We start from the raw sequence: 23,467 nt of genomic DNA, 5'->3' as shown, positions 1-23,467 counted from the left end.
AAAGTCCTCGAAGCACAGACTGTGTCCTCATACACAGCTGTAAAGTATCAGGCATTATTTACAGTACTGAATAAATGTAAAAACAACAATAAACAGCGCTGAATTAATCTCTCATGTAAATTCATTCAAGCAAATGGAACCACTCTAGGAACAGATTTAGTTAACTAATATGATTAAGAGAATAACAATGAGCTGCAGCCACAACGGTTCTCAGTCGGAGTGCTCTGCATGAACGCTGCGGGATCGCCCATTTCACAGACGGGGAAATCAAGGCACACGCCATTACTTTTTCTAAATTTTTGTAATAATCCTGAAAAAAAAATTGAGCATGGTATGGCTTTACCCATTGTCAAAAATTTAATTCAAATCTGACTGAATGTCGGAATATTTTAAGGCATATTTGAAAAATTCTACTTTTCACTGGCATTTGGCTAATTCTGGAAAGTCTGACCTCTCCTTTCAGGATAAAATATGAAATTTCATACTTCATATTCTACTGACCACTGATCGGAATCATAATTTATTTTTCCCCTACTGGTAGTTGTTTAGCAAAACTATTTCTGAATGTTCTTATGGAATAACAGTTTCCATAAGAAGTGACGTATTGAGCTGTTTTTATAGACTTCCCACAGCTTCTGTCACTAAACACAGAGACAACAGATAATACACGAGGAATGTCACTTCTCTCTTTAAGAGCACCCCAGCTATGTAGCAACACTACACTGCCACTCCAGTGCCATTACTGGAGGTGCTGAGTTTAATAAATAGCATGTGCAACGTTTGGCTCAGCAGTGCTGCAGTGGCTGTGGCAGTGCTCTGCCAGGGCTTGCTGACCCCATAAAAAGCCTGTAGCATGGCTACACACCTACGAGAAAACTTCTCTGCATCTACCTTGTACTCTAAAAGATCCCAACAAGGCTACCTTAAAACATAAAACCAAAATGATGGAAAAAATAGAGTCACAGCACTAATAAACACAGTATTTATAACCAAAGAACAACATACTTTTTAAAATGTCAAAAAAACCCAACCAGAAATCTGCCAAGTTATAGATTTTACCTTCTTTGCAAAGCAAATCCAAAATATAATATATTTGCCTAAGAAAGGACACACTGCTTTCTGTAATTAAAATGGTGGAATTTTGCATAACTTGTAAGCCATTTCTGTTTTAAGGACCTTTTGATTCAGTTAAAATTCACTGTTTCACTGAAGTTAACCATGGCAATTATATTAGTATTTTTATTTTGGCTAAGGTGGTGGGAAAGGAAGGAGCAGTAGGATTTGCTTTCATAAGTAGAAACCTCAGATACTCCCCTCAACCCCCTTATAAGAGCTTCAGTGTATGGGTCTAGCACAAAGCAAAAATATGCAGTGATATTTTAATAATTCCCATTGATTAACTGGCAAATTATCCCACACCTACAGCCCACCAGCAAGAACCAAGTCCCAGGGTAGGAGCCTGCTAATTACAGGCTCCAGCAGCTCTTCCAGTTGCCTGTTATCATCTAGACTAGTGTGATGTGCAGAACAGTAAAACAGAAGGCAGAATCAAAGGAACATAAAGTTACAGGGATCCTGACAGTGTCATCTTGATTCCCACTTGGATCTGATGCCTTTTAAGTTTTGTGTGTGCTCTGGGGGCGTGGGTTAGGGGGCATGCAGCCAGCCCCACTGCCGGGGCTGCTCCAAGCCCCCTGCACCACTGGCATCAAGCTGCTACCCAAAGTGGCCCAGGGGTCAAAGACAAATATCTGGCCCAAGATTTAGGGCAGTGAATAAACTCCTTAATCTGGAAAACAAGTTTAATGTGAGCAGGGGAGAAAAAGAAGTGGAGGAAAACAAGAGGAAGAGACTAGTCTTCCTAAATCTGAAAATGAGTATTCCTGTGCCTGTGCATAGGCATGGCTACCAACAGATGAGGAAACCGTGTGCAGAGTTGTCTTTATGTGGGTGTATGCACATGCAAATCCTGCTGCACCTCGAAGTGGTGACACTGACACCAGCACCTGGAGGCCAGAAAGGAAGTACTGGGACACATCCTTGCTTCCCCAGTCCCCAAACCTGCACAATGCATTGGCTTACCCTAACCCTGCCTGAATGCTGCACATGAGCACGAAAGAAGGTACCAGAGCAGAGAGGGACCAGGACACAGGCTTGTGATTCCCAGCTGGCTGGAAGTGTGCCATTAGACCCCACCAGCTGACAGAGAGCCACATTTTGTGTCCCTCTGGCGAGGCACTAACCATCACATGGCCCCTCGGCACCCCAAAGGAGGGCTGGGGTAATCTGGCTGTTGCCTGGGTGCTGGATTGCCCTCTCCTGGGCAGAAACAGAAGGACCCACGCAAATCAAGGACTCTGACGGCTCAGGAGGACAATTTCCCTTCATTCTGGGGGAAAGCATGGGTGTGGTGGAGCAGAAGGGTGCATGTCCTCTGCCTCTGCACCCACCTCTGTGATCCCTGTAGAGCCTCCCATTAGCCACGATGCACTACAGTAGAAGGACCAAAAACCAAGAGCAGAAACTTCCAGGACAAAAGCAGGGAGCAAGAAAAGCTGAAGCAGAGCAGTTTGTTCATGTGCCCATGCTGGAGCACCTGGCACAAGGGGTTGTGCCCCAGCAGGCAGGGCCAGCCCTGGCACACAGCCCTGCCAAGGCACAGCCCTGCCTGCCAGGCTGACACCCGGAGCAGCTCCGAAGGCTGCACTGTTTTTAATAACTGCTTGGTAATAATAATCATAATAATGTAGAAAAGCGATACAGCTGAAAATAGGTGTAATTGCTGTATTTATCCCTAGTATGTGTTGACTGTTCAGTCTCTGTCAGAAATCAGGTTTACAAGGATACATTTAAGGTGGTTTGTAGCTGTTGAAAGACAGTAAAGGAGAGACTGATCTTAGTTAAAGACACATAGCACATGAAGAGATAAAAACTACAAGTGCTTGAATACTGAGAATGCTCAAGTAAACAAGATTGTTTGTTTAAAAACTAACACTACATTTTCATATCTTTTGTTTCTACAAAAGGCAAATAGTACTGAAGACTTCTGATGCAGTGGCCTTAGGTAAAAGAACAAAACTGTTTTTCTGTGAATGCTCAAGAGTGACTAAATGAAATATGCTTATCAAAAACTGGGATGCACAATGAAGAACCACCAGCAATACCCAACCATCTGTAACATATACTCAACTGCACAGCTCAAACACAGATTTTGACAGGCTTCAGGTTACTTCCATTCATTTCTGCAGCTATAGAATAGAGTGTACCAGATGCTTGCAATTTATAGCAAAAGTAGAACCTATAATTTGTTTGCATTAAATATTAGTACATAGAAATAAAAATATATTCCAGAAAACAGTGCCCTTTTACAGATAATTTGTGGACAGGAAACCAAATAAATCTGTTCAATCCATTGTTAAAAAAATACTGAGCTCAGTATACACTTCCAAACTCTTTCTATGTAGATTACCTTTTATTTCTGTTGCAATAATATTAATTTTCTGTCATTAATAAATGACATTATTGTTTTTACCAGAAGATTTTTTTTAAAAATATATAAGTAAGACCCACAAAAGCTACTGTATTTCGGAGTTTGTAGTGTGGCAAGAAGGATTCACATCTTCTAGATGCTTCAGGCTTTTTGCAGACTCAAGCCTACCTTGCATAAATTACGTATAATTATAATTCAATACAAATGAAAATTCTAAGAATTCTCTTCCCCTATTTAATCCTAGTAAATTAGAGTTACAGCTCCAGCACTCACTAGTGATGCTAGAAGTACTTCTAAATTGGTGATAACACAGAAGGAATTTTGAATGTTTTTGAGTCCTTCAGTGTACACAACGTCTTTGTCCACAATCAAAATGGATATTTAATTTTGTCTGGAAACTTTATGAATGCTCAGCTGAAAGCAGTCTTTGAGGAGCCTGCCCATGCCTGACTGAGCAGTCTGTCTGCTTTACTCATCCAGGACCTGCACAGTACCTGGAGCAGACAGAGCAGGGGAAGTAAGCATGGAAGAAACTTGAAGTGGTGAAAATCTTACCTTGATGTTGCATTGATTGGCCTTTTAAACCCACCAAGATACAGCAGACAAACTGACTCACCATCTCCCTGATTAAGCTGTGGTAGGCCAGTGCTGTGTGTTTTAAGTCCCCTTTGTGCCATTGCAGAGGGATACTGGTTTGCAGTAGCTCCCAGCTGCAGTCCAGCTCCTCAGCTCACAGGAGACTCTTGCTTTAAGCCCAGGTGGCTTCATTTTGCTCCTCACCATGCTGTCAGTGCAGCTCCTGAGTGGACAGTGGACTTGGGCAGCCTCTACCTACCCTGCATCACACCTGGGCACTGTAACTACAAAGCGCTTTGGGACTACAAAATCCCCCCCACCATATGAGGGGGATTACTGTTAGGGGAAATAGGTGCTGAGAGGAGAATAAAAGGTCTAAAGTGTGATATTATTCAGCCCTTGACCTCAGGGAAGCTTCTCTGGGCTGCAACATCTTCAGGAGACCAAGGAATATCTGTCCATTGACAGCCTCTTCCAGACTAGTAAAATAGCAAAGAGATTTAATGTACCTTGGTTTTGCTGAATCTCTGAGAACACAATGAAGGCTGCTTTCGAGAATCCAGCAGCTTCAAGAACACTTATGTCTTGTTTTGTTCCATCTCCCCTTTTCCTCCATATTGCACATACCTGCCCATAGTCCCTTTTGGAGCAGAATTCCTTTTCCATTAATCATAACTGCCTTGGTAGCTTCCCACTCTACATACTGGGTGTCCCCTCCCCCCCGCCCTGCATGGGGCTGCATGCTGCTGGAGTTTGGGGTGGTTTATCACTGGAGACTGATGCTGGGAAGGATTGTTTGAAGCAACTGACATTCTCTACTCAAAGCACTCAGCAAGTTTTGCTGGGAGTGTTTTCCCTGAAGAAAGTATGAAGAAGTGATGCTGAGGATGGTGAATCTAGAGCAGTCAAACAGGGGAAAGAAAGGGATGAAATTCCTGTAATTTGCCTCTTGCAGCCATCTCCCAGCGGCTGAGGAAGAAAACAGCCTTCAGCAGCAGAGAAGACAGTGCTGCGGTTTATAGCATTGGCAGACAGCCAAAAAAAAATCTCCAAAGAAGTGGGGGAGGCTGCAGGAGCAGACTATGGTCTGGCAGACTGACCCTCCAGCAAAAAATCAGACAGGTCAGGAGAGAGGAAAGGGCCTGAAGCATCTGAGCCCCTTTCTGATATTCTAGTTTCCCTTACAGACAAGCTAAATATGAATTAAATGCAGGTGGCACAGTCACTCAGCTTTAATGTATTAGGCAATGTGTTATTTCAAATTTCTTTACTCTCAGTCCAAAGCAAGATTCATGATAACTGCCCTTTAATATAATAAGAAATAAACAACACTAGGCTTCAACACACTCTTTAAGCAACCCTTCCTCCTAACCTGGGTCTTAGAACAGATATGTGAAGATGAAAAAGAGATTCTTGTTTTGGCTACTGATTCACCAGAGATGTTAATTTTGGCCGGCTTTTCCTTCCTGGAAAAGCTTGGTATTCCTTCTACATAACCAACTCCACCATTCCGATTTACCTGTTACACACCTCACCCACTGCTCAACTTTCAGCATATTTCAATTAGTTGAAAGATTACTTTTTAAAGGACTCAACTGGGAGCACTCAGCTTTGGAGGCATTTCAGTTGAGTGCTAATTAGCAACTAGCTGACTGTCAACTTTTCTTCTTCGAAGAGAGGGTAGGCTTGGTGATTCCCTTCTGAATTACCTGGCAATCAAATACATGTTGAAATTTATTCATTAACTTATAATAATCATCCCTAGCTTATTTGGCAATTTTCATCTTCAAAGCACTTTATAAACATTCATAGAGACACTGTGGTGACTAGCACTATGAGAAAACTGTGCAACCTCCTGCGTATAGGTCTCTGTCCCTGTTTTACAGTTGTGGAAGGTAAGGGAGGGGTGAATGACTGAGGAAGTCAATGGCAGAAATGTAGTTCAGGAAACTATGACATAAGGATTTGCATTTGGATCTTGCACAGCAGAGATATACATACTTAGCAGAACAAGTCAGGGATGGACAGGAGAACTGGTGTGAAAAGGAGTGACACATGGAGAACTTCTGTGCCTGGTACCAAGGTGGGATTAATTTCAGACCAATGTGGAACTTGTAACTATGTCATTACCATGTAACTGAAACAAGGTCCCACCAAAACCCGGACTACATTCACCATGTTGTTTTGAACCAACTGCTACACTTTACTGCAAAACATGCAGTACCACTCTGTTTTATATATTCAGTTATTTTAACACAAAGTCCCAACCAATGGCATAAAGAAATTTATACTGAAAAAATATTATTTACTACACAGATTTTTTAAAAGTCTTTTATGTTTATAATGCATACTCCATTTTTTTTGTAAAGATTTGATCATAAGCATTTTGATCTTAATTTGATCTTAGACCTTTGCACTTGGAAAACACAAGCCCAAACATGCCAGGAAATGAAAGCACGCAGGATCCAATCCATTGAGATTCTGGATATCACTGTTTCAGGTACTCTTTCCACTGCTTTAGACTGTACACTCAATACATGAAAAATGCAATCAGTTACCTGTATGCATATTTTGTAGACACAACATAATTTTTTTAATTTGGTCTTTAAAATTTAAGTACATATTATCATTTTAAGTTTTATAATTTGAAATGTTACCATGCTCTGCAGTGCTTGAATTTTGCCAAGGCCTTGTACGGCTGCATAAATGTGAGTGAAATAACCAGGAGTTTTGCTTGGAAAATCTGATTATGCTGCAAGAGCAAAATGTTCCAGCTCATGAGGACGAAAGACTGACTGTGCCTCTCCTTTAAGTGAATAATGAGTTTGCATAGAAAAATAGAGGCTAAGGAAAATATATATTAAATGCATCTTTATCTACTCTATCTCATAGATTCTGTTCTTCTGACATCTCATACCTTCCTGGTATGCTACTCAGTGACCTATATGCAAACAATGACCAAAAAAATGAACATGCGTCTAATTCAGTATTTAAAACACACACTAGCTGCATTTTAAACAAGTCTGGCATGCACATATTGCAGAGAGCATGGAAAGATATTGACATCTCTGGAGAAGCAGCAGATCTGAGCTCCCTCTGACCTGAAGCTTGGCCCACATCAGGAGCTACTGTCTCTCCTGGAGACAGGACACAACCAGCCAGCTGCTCAATGGCAGCAGCTGCATCTCCCAGCTTCAACCCTCATTGCTAGCTTTGCTTTCTGATTCTAAGAGTGCATTCTGCTCTCTGCTGTCTGCTGTCTTCCCAGCATCATCCCACTGCATGCATTCCCCAGCCATGCCATAGTGGATTTTACAGTGGTGCACTAAAATCCCACAATTTTAACAAAAACACAATGTTTTGTGCATGAAGTACAACAGCTTGCGGAATTCTAGTGCATTTGCCCATATCTCTTTGCTTGTGGAGTTTGAAGTTTGAAATTCATTGATTAGAAAGCTTTTTTTTTTTTTTTCTAATTAGCCAAACAGAAAAAACCCTCAAAGTGCTTTGTTTTTGCTTGACACCCAGGGAACTGGCACAACACTCTGTAGCATGCCTTCTTCAGTGCAAGTATCTTAGTAAATATTGCCTTGATTTCAACATCTGGTTCACATTAAATAAAACTACAGATGTGAATCCAATAAAGATAGAAATTTTGGAGGGAAGATAAAAGCTTAAATTAACCACCAAGACATTTGTGTTAATTTGAAAAAGCCAAAAAAACAAGTACAATTATCACAGGACTTGCATGTCTTAGCTAGAAAGGGTAGCACAACAATGCCCATTATTTTAAAAACAACTTTGTAATTGTTTTAACAACATCCTTAAAGCAATAATAGTTGCTTTAAATATTCAGTACTTAAGTTTCATTTTTATTAACTTGTAAGAGGAAATATTTTTAAATAAAGTCCTGTTGTTGATAACTTGTCCAGACTAATATCTGTATGTTTACCGCTTTTACCTCATTCACTCTTCCCAGGTCTTAATTGTAAATATATGTGCTTTGGCACAATTTTAAGCCTTTGACACTTTGGAAATCCTAAATTCAAATTCAAATTAATGTCCTTAATTCAAAAATAATCAAATTGAGTCACTGGGAAAATCTTTAGGGAAAAAGCAGGCTTTTATGTAGGCAGAGATTACACTTGTCATAGTCTCAGTAAGGCAATGAAGCTGTAATATAAAAAGGAGAGACCCCTCTGCCTCATCTTCCAAAATTTTTATTTATATGTATTTCAGGTTGTCATGCATCTCCCACGACCATTCTTCAAAGAAACTGCTCATTATGATAAAGAGTTAAGAGGTGAGACTGAGAGGGGAGACTGGAATAGTGAGCTGAGTGACTGTATTAGCAGTCTTGAATTTTTACGGGGTACGATGGTGCTAAATGAAGTTTAACAACCTAAAATTTAAGTTAATGATGTTTCTTGTAAGAAACTGGGAGCATATATCATGCATACAGCTTGACATAATTTATTGCTAATTTCAGAATGGCATTTCTGTAGGCATATTTTGTGAAAATTCTATTCCTACACATACCATAAGAGCATGGGATCAGTGGAAGCTGGTGGTGTGTATCAAGGCAGACACACTCTCCAGTGTGTGTGTGACACTGCCCAGCTGTTCAAACTGATGTCTCTCAAGTCATACATGTCAGTTCATGAAGCCAGGTCTCCTTCTGCTGGCAGTGAGGTAGAGAGGCAGGCAGCACATCCCATTGTTCTCCAACACACAGTTAGAGCATCACTGCAAGGCTCACCAATGGCAGGATCCTATCCAATGGATAGGATCTCCACCAATGGGATCCTATCCTGCCATGTAGACATAATCTTCATCATACATTGGTTCATACTCATTCAGAGATGGACCACACGCTGTTTCACAAAGGGTGGAAAGTTCAGTTCAGCCAAAGGTATAGACACAAAAATCCTTATTTTGCTAAATCCTAATGAAAATTCTTCTTCATCATCATCCTGTGCTGAGTGGAGCATCATCATTCTCCCCATACAAACTCAACTTTTTCATTTATTATGTTTAATTCCCAATTTTAATTTCCCTCTAATAGTCCATTCCTTACAACTTATCCCGAACCAGAATACTTCTATTTCCCCTTCAATTTCAGATATTTCTGAAACACCTACTAACTCTTCCCCCTGCCACTGTTTTTAGACCTCTCCTCCTACCCAACATCTACTCTGTTTCAACACTATTCCTCCATCCCTCATCAACATTTACTCATCTTTCTTCATCCCCTTGACAGGTCTCAGCACTTCTGGCAAAATGCTGGGGGAAGCTGCAGCACACAAACCTTGTTTGGTCACAGCAGCCCAATGATGTATTGTGCGTCATCAGTCCCACAGAAACCCTGAAGGACATAAATATGGTAATGGCAGCCAGCCCAGAAGAAGCTATCAGATCTGCTGGTATTCTGCCAGGGTTTTGTGGGAAATCAGGAAAGGTAAGGGGGAGTACATGAGAAATCAGAGATAAGAAACTTGGAATTATATGGAAATCAGTGGAAAGAGGGAAAAAAGATGGCCTTTATGGTTTTGTTTAGGTTTCTGAAAAGGCAGTGATTTAAGATGGAATATTCTTATTTTATAGGAAAGCAAAGTGCTGCAGGTTAAAGTTTGATACTAGGTTCACTGTCAATGTGAAGATATACTGAAAGTTTACTGTGCTGCTGCTATGATCAATCTTCTGAATTTAGGTCACAGTTCCTTGAAATATGTATTCAAGACTTGGAATATAGCCAGAGGAAAGAGAGGAGGCAATGGTGTTCACAATAGGATGTATGTAGTTTGTGGTCATCCCCATTTAACCCAGAGTTATGCCCTTTCAGGTGTTCCACCAACTCCAGCTCTACTCTTAAGCCAAGTAGGTTACAGGCTTCTGTTTCTCCTGAATACAAAAGCTTAGTGGTGTTGAGGGGGATGTGTCCTATCTTGTGTATTGTTCCTTCATGAGAATTGATCCTAATTTTAGAATCCTTTAATAATTCACAAATAACAATGACTTAATCATACATCAGTGATTGAAGATCTTATATTCAAAAAATTAATTTAATTACGTTACCCAGACTAACATAGTGACACACATGCAGACAGCTCAGATGGGTTTCAGAAAAAACAGAAGTTTTGAATTGTGATTTGAGTTTAAAATCTTGTCTTTGCGTATTTCTTATTCTTGGTGAAAACTGGACCAAGAAATACCAAAATAAAATGGGAACGCTTACGTCAAGTAATTAAAGCCACATGAGATCGCATAGTTAAGAAAAATATGCAGCATAAGAAAGTTTTCTGTTGACTCTTGCAAGGCATCAGTTACTGCTCATTCCAGGTACATGTCTCAGCTTTAAGATTCAGGTTTCTAAAGGATGTTTCTTATGGCTGGGCTGCAAGGTCCTGCTTCATCTGCACGAGATCGAATGCCAGAGGATTGCAAAGCAGGAGAGGACAGGCCCCAACATGGTTTCAGTTTGATTTGATCCAGCCTAGCTGATGCACAGGACAGGATGTGTTCTTCTGGTCAGCTCAGACACACTGTATTTACAACTGTCCTTTTTTACAGGTAATCATTAATTTTACACCATCAATCACTCATTTTCACAATTCTATGTCTTTTATTTTTCTTTTTTTTTCTTTATTTTCTGCAGTGAATGATGTGTGTATTTTATGGACAGCAGTTGGTATTTTAACTACTCATAATTCAGTTTGGAAGGTTATGAACCTTTAATAAATCACATCTTTTTGAGCAATGTTAAATTCAGACATTCAACCCCATGTTATTGAAAGTTAGTCTCCATTACACTGTGCAGTTTATTCCAGATAAATGTACTATTGCCCAATTGACTTTAGCGAGTCTTTGTAAGAGAATGTTTAAAAATCAGGTCAGGAATACCTTAGACTAGATCTGTCTTTCTACATTACTTGGTTGGGGTTTTTTTGTTGTTGTTGGTTTTGGGATTTTATTTTTTTTTTTTTTTTAATAATTTTACCAGCAGAATCCTGGTGTCCTCATCTCAGCCAACCATCATTATCCTGTGGACATTGAATCCTGCTGCTTCTTCTGTGTTCTATATTTCACTCTGCAACTTTTCCTGAGGGAAGGGCAGAGCAATGTCCTCTTAAATATTGAGCTATAACCTAGTGTTTATGGCACGCTCCTAGGAGCCATGAATCCCCTAAGCAGAAGAGGGAAAAAAAGTTAGCTTTCCCACTTTGTAACCCAGAGCAATTGAATAAACAACGGGTGGAGGCAGCACCACTCCATATTTATGTGGAGACAGTGGGACAGTGAAACACATACCAAGAGAGTGTTGAATGTAATAATCAAAACCAACAGTGGCATACAATAGACCACCCAAAACACAGCTGTAACAGTTTTTCAGCTCTGCCATGGAAACAGTGAATAGAAACAACAAGCAGAAGAGTTTTGAAAATAACATTTCTATGTTTCAAAGTAGAATCTTAAACCTTGAACCAACTGAAATGGTAGTTAGAATCTTTTTGCAGATATAATTTTTGGTGCATGAGGTCAGCTGTTCTAACAGCACTGGAGAGGCGTAGACCCTAACAAAGTGATAGATTAGAGTGCTGTGTAGGAGGTAGTTATGTCAGAGGAACTGATTTAACTGGATATTTCCTGGTCTTTAAAGAATTGCATTCAGAGGTAATTGCTGTCAATACTTAATCAGAACCACCATTATTTTATATCACACAGACATTATTAAATAAAAAAAATATTTAAATAGTTTTGAAGTCTTTCCCATTTTCATTCTGTTCAAGAAATTATTATTTACCTGGTAGCCAAAACACTTTGTTCCAAATCTGTGAAATTATGACCAGAGTAATTCATTAGAATTTCCCTAGCAGGCCTTTGGTGTGCCAGCCTTTAGTGTGCCAGCCTATAGATTCAGCAGATGTGCAGTAAGAAAATGTCCAGTTAATCTGTACACTGGAGTGATCATAGCTGAGATTTCCAGAAAACTTCTGCAAGACTGACCATGATCCCATGGGGTGATTTTTGGGACCCCCTCCTTTCTACTGGTGCTGAGTGTCAGTGCTCAGGATTTTCTTGTCATAGAGGAAGGTTCTTCAGTCCATGTGGGAACTTTGCCAGCCCTGTCATAGAATGTTCACTACACTTCACTAGACAAAACTGCCCAAATAAGCAATTTTCTATTTTCTCATGACCTCTTCTAGAAACTTCACCAGTATAATGTATCTCCAAAATGGAGGCACCTCTTTCTATATAGACAAATTCCTCTGCTATATAATAGGGTATGAGTACTTTTGGTTTTGCATATGAGCTTCAAAACATAGCAAGATTAAGGCTAAAATTTGTAAATTCCTCAAGTTTGGAGTGCCTCAGTGATTGTTGCCCAGCATTAAATATGTAGGCTTTGACTTAGCTGGGTTGTTGGTCATCTATCTGCTGCTCCTTCAGATTTCATCTGCAGTGAGAACTGTCAGCACTTCAGATATCCATACCCTGATTTTAAGAAGCATAGAAATTATATTAAAGAAAGCCAAGAAATTATATTAAATTTTAATAAAATAATTTTTTCCCTTGTTCATGTTGGAGGAAATATTTGGAAGCGTCAGGCAGAAAGAGTGTCACCTATGGGAAATGACTGGGTGATGAAATCCTTCACTGCAAAGTGTAAAAGCCTGAGGTGGAAGTTTCTTCTATGAACCAAATGGTTTAAACCCAGATCTTCTTGGTATTGGTTGCAGAGGGTAGTAGCATACATTTCTCTTATTTAAAAAAAAAAAAAAAAAAAAAAAACCTAAAAACCCACAAAATTCCCAGCTGAAGTGAGACTTTTCATCCAAAGCAAAGATGAATCTAGTTCTATTTTTAAAAGTTTTGGTATGGCAGCACTTTGTTCTGACCTTTTTTTTCTCTGCTACTCTACCCTGAATATTTGACAAAAATAGTCAAAATCTAAACTAATTCTTACCCTAAGAATTCTTACCCTTACCCTTAACATATGAAAAAGTGCTTTCAGAAGAGAGTTATCACACAGAAGGAGAAATAAGTTCACTTAAGTTTTGGTGAGCCATATAACCACTAAAGACCATCAGCCATCTTCCTGCTGTCCTTTTGCTCTGCAAGAGCAGACCACTGTGTGTACCTATTGAGTCTGGTAAGTCATAATGCTGGGAGAAGGGTTCCTAATGCCAGCTTCATTTATTAAAAATCAACATTCCTCCTTCGGAAATCTTTCAGCCTCAGCCCCACATGAGGCAGAGACTTGAGGGAAAACCAGGCTGCAGAGAAGGATCTTGAATCCCAGCCTTAGTGGAGCTACTGTGAAAACAGGCAGAGTTTAACAGCTCAAGGGTTTTCAAACTGCTTTCCACATGTGAAGACATTTAATGGTGTTCTAGTGGAAAAAAAAGTAAAATTTTGGTATGTGATGTATGGACTATGACATTTAGGGACAACAGGGCTGAAGAAAAGAAAAAATATATGGTAAGTTTGGCTTATTTCTCTAGTAGTAGAAATCTATAGCAACGGGAACACAAGAAGCACAACATTTATCCACAAATTCCAGATTTAATAAAAATATAAGGGCTTTTCTTCCCCTGTAAGTAGAGGGGAAAAAAAAAGAAAACACAAACTTTCTCCTAAACTTCTTTGCTCTCTCACCACCACCATCTCAAACTCCAGTGTGCACAAACAGATCATGTCTGCCTCAGAACATAAATACACAGCAGTGCAACATAAGAATTAGAATTAACAGATGAATCTAAGGAGTGAAACCAGCTAACAAATGTATCTTGTTAGACTTCTGTCAGAGAACAAGATTTTTATCAGAAATGCTGTTTTTCAGGGGACACCAGGATAATTTCCTCCTAATACAATTCCATCTTATTGAGAGCAGCTAAAGTTCTGCCAGTCAGAGGGAATCTCCCAAGGGTATGTCTTACGCAGCTCTACTACCACTGGATTAGATGTATGGACACGTTTTAAAATACAGTGAGCCCAGAGAACCTCTGAAAGTGTGTTTAAGTATTAAAAACACACAACAGTGGTAGAAGTTTGCCTCATTTCAAAAAAGATTCACTACTTTGTTTATTGCAGTCTTTTCCCCTGAATTCAGAGGAAATGAATGTGCATAATTCCACATTCCCTGGAAGGCAAAAGGCAAACATTGGTCTAAATAGTTTGCGGTGGTGTTTTTTAATTTTCATGAATCAAAGCTTATTTTTTTTAACTGCATCTTCTATATTTTTTTATAAATCTCTTTCCTTTCCCTTTAAAAATATTTAGAGAAAAAAAGAACCGTGTGTCATAGGGTATTAGCTGATTAGTTCATTCAAACAGTGCTAATTATAGGTTTAATTGCTTAAATGTGAAAGTCATTTATTTAAATTAGCTGCATCAAACATACAGTATGCTAGAACCTGAAACATTTTGGTGGTGGGAACCAGGGTTATATTCTGTAAACAGAACATGTAAAATATAAGATGAGAAACAATGTGCCTCTATGTACTGATCGGCAAACTCATTTAAGCCCCAAACTCCCTCCTCCCCTGCCTCTGGGGTCAGAAAACAGCCTCATTTGAACAATGACTAATGGAATGCACTGAAATGTGTGAGGGTTGAAAGGAGAAATACTATTCAAGCCAACAAACTCATTTCATTTGTGATTTAGAGGGGCGCTGCACCTTTCCCCTGAACTCCTCCTGAGAAAGAATGAATAGGCATCTCAAGGTTATGTAAAAAATGGGTATTTTGGGTGGAAAACTGTATTGGTTTTTAAAATAATAAATGAAGAAATAAATAAAGGTTTGTTATGTCATAAACATACCACAGGGAAAATATGTTTACACCACAACAAAAAGGTATTCAGAGCTATAGTGGCTATAGCAATGACAGAAAGAGTATGTTTGTGAATTAAAAAATATGCTTGTTAAATACGCAGCATGAGAACTATGATCAGAGTGCAAGAGAAGGGCTCAGCCTTTTAATCAGAGAAAAAATAAAGGAAGAAAAACAAGATCATTTTAAAGAACAGAAGACATTAGATAATTAACAAATTGAAGAATGCCTAGCTGCCAATCCCTCCATCTTCCTGTGTTGACAAAGGAATGCATATAGGCATACACATTTATTTTTTAAGAATTTTTTTTAAAGGAACAAAGAGATTCAGAAGAGCTGGATTCCCAAGACATATCAGTTTTCATGTTCTGTATCTCTGTTTGGTCTGTAATCAAGTTGTATCTGAATGTTATTGCATTTTTCTAAACCTTCAAGTTGATATTAAGCCCCAGTTTTCTCAACAACATTATGGAAGTAGAAACAGCAGCAGCAGCAAAGGCTGGGGGATGCAGAAAGCTCCTCTTAATTTAATAAGGGTTTTTAAACCGAACGCTATGCACCATTGACTATGCAGGAAAGCTATTTTTTGCTGCAAAATTTCCCAGCTCATGAATATCCTTGTATGCTTCTCTGTGCACAGCCTCTCTCCGTGCCCCCTTTTCCTGCTGAGAGGGTCATATGGCCACAGGAGAGCCTGACCCCCTGTTTACATTTCACTGTGCAGATTACACAGTGAAGAATAATACTACAGCTGGTTACTGCTTACAATTATTTAATTTTAAAAAACCCCATCCAGCCACCACTTTAAAAGCTGAATTTTTATAAATCCATCTGTCTCTGTGTCTCTTTCTCTTTCCCCACATGCGACTTGCTATTTATTTTTTTACTTGTAAATTTGCTGTACTCATTCACTACAAGCTTCCTTTTGGGTGGGGACAATATTTGTACTTCTGCTCCATGCAATTCAGTGCCTTAGGGTGAAAAAATTAAGAAGTTAAAAACGTTTGGAAAACATTACTGTCATATTTTATATAAGAAAGGTAAGGCAGAAAGAAGGTACAATCCTAACATCATGTAGCAGTCAGTGACAGAGGAAGCAATATGCTCCCATGCATGAGGCTGAGCCAATAGTTTCATCTTTAATTTTTAGACCCCTACCCTCCTGGCACACAGTGGTAGCCCCACAGAGAAGCAGGCTTGAGGATGGCTAAGGAAAAATGCAGTTAAGCATAATAACCCAAGTTAAAAAAAAAGCACCAAAAAGACAGTATTTCAAATTTAGAAAGGAAGTCCTGGGTAGATTTTGCTGAGATTAAATCTAAATTGAGTGGATTTCCAGTATGATCAGGGAACAGCATGTTAAGGGAGAGAGTTGGAGACATATCCTCGGGGGATTTATGTGGTTATACCTCCAGATGATCCCAGGGCAGTTGGAAAATGAGATACAAAGGGCTCTATTCTGCCCTCATTTGCACAGCACTTAACTCTGATTTTCATGCCGTTTAAACAAGAATGTCATGTAAAGTGTCTTGATCATTGAAAATGGTGCCAAATACGTATTCTCCCCTCAAGATTACTGCATGCAATTCAGATCATGGGACATTTACATTAGTCCAGGGTGCCTTTAGAAAGAGGTACAGACATTAAAATAGTGTTTGTGAGGAAGCTAATCTGAATTGGCCTGTTTCTCAATTACTTAGCCAATAAGATATAAAAAAATATAACCATGTAAATTAATTTCTTTAGCAGTTTTACATTTGCCAGAGCATACGTATTTATATACTAGAATACTTCATATAAATTTCGAGGACACAAAAGAAATGCTGAGAATGCCATTGTTTAAGACTATCATCTACTTTGCTAACATATGTAGATCTATAGTGTTGCCAGTGAGATGCAGGAAAAGGAAGTGTCACATCTTCCGTACATTATATGATATCATGGTAATATGTCTCCTCATTTTTAGGTGTTTTAAAAGCTTAGGATTTCCCAGTTACAGAGAGTTATGTTGCCCTCTGGATAAAAGATGGAGAAATACATGGCAATGCTGACTTTTAGAAGGAAAATTATTACACAATATAATAAATACATGGTATGTTAGTCCCCAATTAGCTCTGTTGTTATATGCTAAGAGCAGGCCTGTTTTATCTTATTGCCACTGTTATAGTCCTCAGCCACTGCAGTGATCATGGGCAGCCAGCTCTAAGGTGTCATGGCATGTTATTGTACTCATGGGCACATTTCAGTCAGTGACTAATCTCCTCATTAAACACCATGTGTAAATCAAGGAGTGGCACCAGCAGGTAGGGTCCTACTCTGGACAGGGCTGTACTTTAAAAAAGCCCATTAGAGTCTGTGGAGGCACATGCTACAGGCATTCTTGAACATCATAGGCAGCTATGAGTGCAAAAGGCAAGAGACAGTCACAAGTCTCTTTTCCACCTGTTGGTATTAAATTTAAGGTGCCTGGTAAAAGAGCCCAGCAAAAGAATCCAGCAAGTTCCCTTGCCCAGCTTTGTGCATTTGCATTACTGAACTTAGATACTGTAAACTGACCTGAGGGATGGGCATTGCTCTGAAGTTGGCTCAGGCTGAACTGAGCAAAACCCCTCATAAACAAAGTATGCATAAGAAGCAAAGTTTCAAGGCTCAAACTCATGCTCAGAATGTGAGGAGGAGCCTTTAATTATTCGAGAACATCTTCAATACATACTTTAGTGCATTTCAGCTTATGACTAGATTTTTAAGTATTTAATTGCATATTTGGTGACCAGAATCATGTTCTGTTTGGGAAATATAAAAGGATAATGCAACAGAACTCAGAACTATGTGTTGCAGCATCAGAGAAGTATTTTTGTGCCCCTCTGTTTTCAATCTCTATGAGTAATGCAGCAAATAGATTGTATGATGCATTATAAATTACGTGATCCATCATAGTAATCACCATCACGAACCAAATGATATAGAACATAACAAGAAATACTAGTAGATATTCAGTGAAAGCCAACTTTGAAATTGTGAGTCAGCCTATTCTAGGAGTTAGTCCTAAAATAAAAGAGAAAAAAGTACCATGTAGTCTACCTATAATCAAAACTAAACACAGCATTTCTATTACATAAGGTCTAAAATTTAATGGCAAAAGATCTGTTTTATTACAAGATTTTGAGTAGTGTTCATACTTAAGAAACTAAAAACATGCTTAAATTATAGAGAGGTGTAAAAAAGGAAAAATTACTACACTGTTTATTCTCTAGCCTATGGGATGAACTTTGTGGGAATGTTCAGTGAACACCCTTTGTTCCTAAGAATTCTCAATGCTCTTCAGACTACAAAAACGCAGATAAGTGTCAAAGTAAAAATAATGTCCACTGAGAAGGGATCAGGCATTAGCTTTTCTCCACCAATCTCAATTAATTTTCTATTTGGATTTGCTGTGAGTTCTGTGGGAAAGATATGGAGGATTCCAGCTGCAGTACTTTTCCCTGCAAGACACCTCTCTGTGTGCTATAGAATGACCAAAAGATGGTGTAAGTTTGGAGTGAAGTCTTTTCCAAATATTGTCTAAGAATTTGTAATGATAACATATGTCACAATTTTTAAAAGCTTTTTCTTTTATAGAAACAGAAAAGTTGGTAAAAATCAAGGCTAGGAAGAGAGTCTAGTACTACTTTCTTAGTCAGTGAGTACTGACTTGATTTTTATGTCTCTAAACATTATTAACTTTACTGACATCAAAGAAGGCTCATACCCTTAACACAATATGAAGAGAAAAGGTATCTGGTTTCACTGGCCTCATGTTTCATTGTACATCACATCACAGACTGCTGCACTGATAGAAGAAATCACATATTCTCTACAAAAAAGAGAAGATAAATGTATATATAACAGTCTTTAGAAGTTCTGTAAATGCAAGTCAGATGCTGACTGCATTTTGCTGGCACATACATGCCACTGACAGCAAAGGCACAAAGTCATGCATCTTCAGCAAAGACAATAGAGAATACAGGATTTAAAGTTGCCATTAGGGAGCACAAGTGAATAAGGAGTAGTGCTTCTGATGGGATTCCTCTTTGAATTTTTAAAGCAAGATAATGTAACCAGAGTAACAGCTGTTCTCTTCAGCCACACTGAGCACAGGTAGATTGGTCATTCCTAAAAATATAGAATCTTAGAATCAATAATAGCATGCCTAACTCAATTCTTATTTCAAATACTCGCAAAAAGGAAAAAAAAACCCCAAACAATTGAACATTAAAATAACTCATGCCACTTAACAGAATTGCACCATGATAATACTGTTGCTGTCATCAGAAAAACACCGTTTTTTGCTCCCATAGTAGTGTGATAGAAGTGCATTTCTGCAGCTGTATAATCCTTTGGGCTGAGAGAAACACTAACCTTTCTGCTTCTGCCTGCAGCCAGATGCTGGGGCTCGGGGTGGGTTTCAAAGAGCCAGCTTCAGACAAGCAAAGACTACTCCATTTAGCTTTTTAGCACACTGCATGAGACCCTAATATATACATTTTCCCTCTCAAGATAGGACAGAAAACATAGACAGGAGATAATTAAGTGCATCTAAAATTTGCCTGTAATGATAGGAGGTGGAGGGGTGTGGGACATGCACATACCCATGGTGAAAAGGGAGATGAGGCTTGGGGTTTTTTCCCCTAAATGAGACAAAACTCACACATTAATTAGATAAAATCTTAGATATTGTGATTGTTTTGGTTATGTATATAGAGATAGATAGATAGATAGATAGATAGATAGATAGATAGATAGATAGATAGATAGATAATAACCAGTGGTCCCTTCTAACCCTAACAGTTCTGTGATTTTGGGATATATTTTATTGAACAGGGGACATTAGAAGCCATGTCACTACTTAAGCCCTCTGTGTTCCTATAAATACAACTAAAAGCATGATCCCAGGGTTATGCAATATATTTCAAGTACCCGAGGTGCATATGTGCTATTTTAAAAATGCTGTGAGTTTTATTGCTGGGTATAACCTTTCACAAACACCGGACAAACCTGTGTATGAAGATAGCAGCACCTCAGTGGAATTGGCAGATTTCAGCTAATCTAATAGTGTAATTTGATAAGGCTTTTCTATTTAATGTGTTGTGAAAAAATCTAAACACAACTAAGATTTTTATTTTATTACTTTCATTTTGCCTTTCTTCCAATGTTTTCAGTAGCATGAGCACTGAGAGCTGAACAAAACCCACAATGTGATGTTTAAAACAGTTACCATTTTCCAGAACTATTCTTTAGGAGGTGGTACAGATTGAGATATTTTTTTCTAAATTAAGAGTCCAAGATTTATGGGCAATTTGAGTGGTACCTGAAAAATCAAAAGAAGTGGGAAAGAGAGAAAGAAGTAATGGTGTTGTATTCCAAGGAAGAAAAAAAAAGCTTTTGTTGTCAAATTCTTATTACCCGGATTTAGTACTTTTGATTATTTATTTGAGCAAATACCTTAACTTGTTCATCTCAGTCTCAAAATACAGTTGGAAAATTACTAGGTCAGGCTATCAGCTTGCCCATTAGTCCCTGATGAGGTAGCAAGTGAAATAAATGTCATGTTCCCTGAGTGTTGCCCTCAGATACCTGAAATTTTGTCACTAGCAGGGAGTGGCATGGCATACTGGTTACAACACGGGTATTACAGCCTCAGTATAAAGGTGAAATAAATATGTTACAAAATCCAAGGGAATATGGACACAAGGTCCAGGCTGCCTGTGCCTCCCATCTCCCTGTATCATCTCCAACTGCTCATCCAAATTGAAAGGAGTCTGGGCTGGCAGCTGACTCCCGGGCTAGACCTTTTTCTCCCCAAAGTAAGCTAGAGCTGCTCTAATGTCTTACAGAGGTTTCTATGGAACAGTCAGTGCTCTCTGGCTGTGTATGGAGAAGCAAAGTCATACAGGAAGCACCATCAGTAATACTGTGTCCCCATGGGAAAAGCTTGTGCTTTGCTTGGTAGAGTTTCAGAGTTGTGGTCACTGTTGCTTTTGACATATGTACATTGTTAAATATTTACATTAGCGAGGATGGGGTCAAAGAAGAGAGCCTCACAACTGGAGCAGAAGGCAGTGAGGTCTGCGGGGATTTTTTAAATTTCCGGAGTTCATTCCAGTGTGAGATCAGCCCTGGAGAAAGTCATCCCTTCCACAGGGATGAGATTCCCTCTTAATACAGAGCACTCCATTTTTCATAGAAGTGTAGTGAGCAACAAATCCCTTCCACATCTCTTTATATATCTTGGGCAAGGCAATGAAGTATGCCTTTGTTGGCATATGAGGCAATGAGGTACACAGCTGAATCTAAGCAACAGCTCCCTGATTCTGATTTAAAATCTAAGGGGAAGCCAGTGAAAGGATCTGAGGACATTTCTTACGTGCTCATAGTAATTTGCCTTGTTGAAAATACAATTTTTTTAAAGGCCTCTGTTCTCCAAGGCTCATACGTGTTGAAGACAACATAATAGGTTTCCTATATGTTCAAAATTCATACAAGAATGTACAAGTATCTGACTGTGGATCCTCAGCAGGAGACAACAGTGAGAATTCAATGCATAAACTGCATTCTTCTGCAAGGGATTCAATATTGGTGTCCACCTGCAGCCCAAGCTCACCTGGTCTGTGATGTACACATTGATGCCCACAGGAAAGCAGAGAGCACACGGGAGTGGATGATGGGTGTGGGGTTGGCACGAGAGAAGTACCACACCCTGCCTACCCCACCTGTGGATCTGGGCTGTTTTCTGCCCTCCTGGGAGGCAGCTGAGGCAGAGCACCTTGGGAACATATCACATCATAAAAGCAACCCTACATTTACATTTCTTTCAAAAATGCATGCATGACATTCTTTTTCAAAATTACAGGTTTAGTAGTGTGGAATGGATGCCTTCAGGATGCTATTATTGCTTGGCCAAAGTTGTTGATAATCACTCACCCAGCAGGACCCCACTCTTGCTACAAATGAATCACTTCCAACATTCTGCTTTTGTCCTTTTTCCCATGTAATTATTCCTGAAAATAATCTCTCATCAAATAAGTAAAACCTGAGCAGGGCCACTCAAATTCCATGAAAATGAATATAGCATTTTCTGAAATAAATTATTTCCTTATTTTTTCATGCTTCAATTTTCAACTTGCCTTCAAATTCACATTCCATGCCCAGTGAATTTTAAATCAAAGATTTTATATTTTATAGATTATCTCTAGCAGTCTTGTTATTTGTTCAAAAGTTGTCAAAAAATTACTTAGCTATTTCTTCAGGAAGAAAAATAAAATTTATTTCTTTTGAGACATAAAAACTCCAGGAATTTTAAACCATACTTTTTATTTCATATGCATACCACTCAGTGTACACCTCTTTTTGTAGTGTTTTAAGTGTAAACATCTAATTTTAACCAAGTTTAAATAGTTTCTTTTACTTCACATCCACATATTTGAGAATTTCAATATATTATATTGAATTTTCATTTACTCAGTGTTCAAAGAGAATAAAGTGTATGAAATATTTATGCTTGCATCCTAGTAAGAAATCATAAAAATCCCCTAGTATTTTCAGATTTTTAAAAGAATATTTCTTGTGAAGAGTCAAATCTGATCATTTACATAGGATCCCAGAAACTAGCCCAGAGAGGAGAGTTAATCTGCAATATATAAAATAATGCTAAAAACCAGTTACATGAGGTCAATTTATTACTTATCCCCGTGTTTGGGCAAATAGACTCAGCTGCATTTCACTTGTGAAGTGCGGAGTGTAATTTGTATTAAGCACAGCTTCATGCCTAGTTGCTGTAGAGCAAATGCCTTGCAGTGGTGCAATCTGACAGTGTTACAGCACAAACAACACGGACAAACAAGCTCCAAGCAGTTGCTCTCTTTTCCTGTCAGTTTTAGAAATGCATTTTATGGCAGCAGCAACAACTGTCTATTTCTTTTAGCTGATTGAAATAATGTATTACTGGCTAATTACAGAAGAGAAGCTTACAATCTTGAGATATAGTTTACTAAACAGTTTCATTTACTGTTCAGTATAGTTAAAATTTTAGTACTCCTGATACAGTACCAAATAGGCTTAAACAACTGTGACAGCTGGAAAGAGGCAGACGTTTTTTGTTTGACTATCTTGCAAGTTTCAATTAAATGTCTGCAGTTAAGGCACTCTCATAAAAAGTCATAAATTTCTTCTACAGTAGAAAATGGAGCCAAAATAATGCCTTTTTTATAATAAGTTGCAGGAATTATTGGATTAATTAAAAACAATCCAAAACACCCCCTCTTTTATAGGTACAGGGATTGTGGTAGGTGGCATGGGGACTGGGAGACAGGAAACAACCTCTTCTGTGCACACACAGACACACCACAAACCTGCTGCTGCAAATCCTAGCTACAGAGAAACACACATTGACATCAGTGCCACAGGTATAGCTCAGAGCCTTTACTGAAACCCTATAAGCAGTCCACTGAGTTGGAACAAGCAGGAAGATGGGTGCCAATTCCTGTGGGGAAGTGGATTAAGCTGGAACAGTTACAGGAATTCTTGCTGTGT

General features: G+C 38.8%; 1 protein-coding gene across 1 annotated transcript in view; it reads right to left on the bottom strand.

Annotated features, from left to right (window-relative positions):
- The window catches only part of LDB2 (LIM domain binding 2), a 363,575-nt gene that overhangs the window by 214,181 nt on the left and 125,927 nt on the right, over positions 1-23,467 (bottom strand). The gene's annotated exons all lie outside the window — the stretch shown is intronic.

The sequence above is a fragment of the Passer domesticus genome, chromosome 4 (genome assembly GCF_036417665.1).
Source record: "Passer domesticus isolate bPasDom1 chromosome 4, bPasDom1.hap1, whole genome shotgun sequence".
Taxonomy (NCBI): domain Eukaryota; kingdom Metazoa; phylum Chordata; class Aves; order Passeriformes; family Passeridae; genus Passer; species Passer domesticus.
This window is presented reverse-complemented; position numbering and strand designations above follow the sequence as displayed.